Source organism: Mus caroli, chromosome 11, assembly GCF_900094665.2.
Source record: "Mus caroli chromosome 11, CAROLI_EIJ_v1.1, whole genome shotgun sequence".
Lineage (NCBI taxonomy): Eukaryota > Metazoa > Chordata > Mammalia > Rodentia > Muridae > Mus > Mus caroli.
The window spans coordinates 69577452-69580357 of record NC_034580.1 but is presented as its reverse complement, the minus strand read 5'-3'; positions in this window follow the sequence as shown (position 1 = coordinate 69580357).

Sequence of the window (2906 nt, the reverse complement as noted above, 5' to 3'; positions counted from 1 at the left end):
GTGCGCGCTTTAGCCTTTGACCCCGCCGCCGCTCCCCTACCCCGCCCTCGCGCCCGGCCTGCCCACGGCAGACGACGAGGGACAAAACACCGAGCACTCCGTAGTCAGTCCACAGATACAGTGACTCTTTCAAAGCCTTAAAGGCAACGCGTCCGGGCTCAAAGGGGAGAGGCCTCGGCCCCCTGGTGAGGCGGGGCTTCCGGGAGACGTTTCCTAGGTTCGCCGCCCGTTGGGCGGGCGCCGTGACCTTGGGTGGAGACTTGTCTAGGACTGCCTTCGCTCCCTGTTCCCCTCCCCCAATGACCCTCTGCTTCTTATTGAGCATCTGCCAAAAGACCGCGTTGTTCTAAGGCAGCTTTTTATCACGACCCTCTGTATCCTCCTCACGGAGTGGGCTCTTTCCTACTGAAGGGAAGGGTCTAGAGTGTATTTGGATTATTGAGGAAGATCGCTTCTCCGCCTTTTGGCTAAGATCAAGTGTGGATTATTGAGGAAGGTGTGCAGGTTGCAAATAAGCATAAAGTGTCAGAAACAGACTGAAAACTTGGACTCAGCACCACGGCTCCTCCCCTATCTGTGTAACACACACACACACACACACACACACACACACTTCCAGGCCACTATCTTGGTTTACAGTGAAGGACAATGAGGGCCAAAGTCACAGAACAAGTTCAGATTTAGATCAATAAATAGGTCCTTACTATAGTTGTTATCTATTTTTCAGTTCTTTTGGTTGGGTGGGGAATAAGGAGTGAGGTCCATGATTGCTGGGGGAGAGGGGGGGTACTTTTCTTGTGTGTGCCCTACTGAGTATTAAATTCAGGATCTCTGGCATGGTAAAGATGTCTACTGCTGAGAGACACCCCTAGTCTCGGGTGATATTGAAACCAGGTCTATCCAGACAGTTATGTCCAGGCAGAGAGGAGACAGGGTAAGCCTTCCATGCACAGGTGGAAAAGCCCTTTGTGAAGCACTAAACACAGTCTTTACACTTGCTAGGATTTAATGGACACTGGCAATCTGAGGCTGAGATGGGAGCGGTCTACATACACCCTTGTATACATTGCAAAGGAAAGTTAAATCTGCTTTCCTTTTAGAGATCTAGTGTGACCACAAGGGCCTGCAATCCCAGTTCTTGATAGGTAAAGGCTGGAGGACCTGAATTTGGAGACCTGCTTGGGCTACATAGTAACGCACTGTCAGAATAGAATACATAGGAAGTTCAGTTTGCCCTAGAGCACATGTGATGATGAGAGCTGTAGCCAAGAGAAGAAGGAACCCTCCATTGAAGTGAGAGGGAGGAGAGAAATGTATGTGTCAGAAAGATCCTCTTGACTGTTATGTGAGGACAAAGGAGAACTGAGCAGGACTAAGGAGAATTGATTTCAGGCTATTGCACAAGGAAGTTGGAAAAATGACCAAGACCTTATTGCTGGGTGCACATAGAAATCAGGCAGCAGGAACCTGGCTCAGTGTTTCCATCTGTCACTCCAGCACTCAGAAGGCAAGGAGAGAATATAAAGGGTTTAAGGTTAGCTTGGGCTACCTGGCTAGACTCAGTCTCAAGAAAACACACAACAAACAGACAAACAAACAAACAAACAGACAAACAAACAAAAGGCAGGCAAGCAAGGTGTGTGTGGACCTGACTGGAAGTCAGTCCCTAGAAACCCTATCTGTCTCTTGTAGTGAACTTGAGCAAATCACTATCATCTTGCTGAATCTCAGGTGTTTTGCTGTGTGTAGATACATGTTTGTGTGTTCTTGTCTGTGTATAGCTCAGGTGTCTACCTCTTTGCTTCTCCAACTTATCTTTTTAGAAACCTTTACTACATTTTTATTTAGTGTGTGGTGTGTATGGGTGTGTGTGTGTGTGTGTGTGTGTGTGTGTGTGTGCATGTCCTTCACCTCACCTTATTTCTTAAAGTAAGGTCTCTCTCACTCTCACTGAACTTGGAGCTTAGCTAAGCTGGCTGGCTAACAAATCTGAGGAACAAATCTGAGGAATTCTCCAGTTTCCATCTTGGGTGCTGGAATTGTAGGGGACTATCCTTATGCCTGGCTTTGTACTTTACTAACTGAGCCCTGTGCTTTTGTTTTTACTTTTAATTATATGTATGTATATATGGCATGTACGCACATGTGTATATGAGTGAGTGAGTGAGTGAGTGAGTGTGTGTGTGTATGTGTGTGTGTGCAGTTGCTGACCTGGAAAGCTCCAAGCAATGTCCTGTGCAAGGCTGCAGAAGGAAGACCCTCAGGCAAGACTGTCTGAGTGCTCAGGGCACACCATGAGTGCTTCTGAGTGGAGGCTATTCTTTGGTTGCTTGTTTGAGAAGGGATCTTATTCTATAGTTTAGGCTGGCTTGGAATTCACTACATAAATTACAGGGATGCACCACCACAGCCAACTTTACTTAAAAATTTGCACAGATAATAAATTCACATAGTTCCAAATCCGACAAGTAAAAAGGACATAGAGTGTCAGGAATCCTGCTCAGCAGGTAGCCTGACCCCGCTGCCTGCTCCTGGACCAAGCAGCTAGCAGAGCAGCAGAAGTATGTAATCCCAGAGGCAGGAGGAACAGAAATTCAGCTACATAGTGCATTAGAGACTACTTGAGAACTTTTCTAAGAATAGATAAATAAGATAAGCAACCACACAGTCAGGCATGGTGGTGCACACCTGAAACCCCAGCACTTGAGAAGTAAAGGCAAGAGAATCAAGAGGGGAAAATTTTGTCTTCTTCTTTCTTTTCTTTTCTCTTCTTTCGTCTGTCTTCTTCCTTCCTCTTTTTCTTCCTTCCTTTCTTCCTTCCTTCCTTCCTTCCTTCCTTCCTTCCTTCCTTCCTTCCTTTCTTTCTTTCTTTCTTTCTTTCTTTCTTTCTTTCTTTCTTTCTTTCT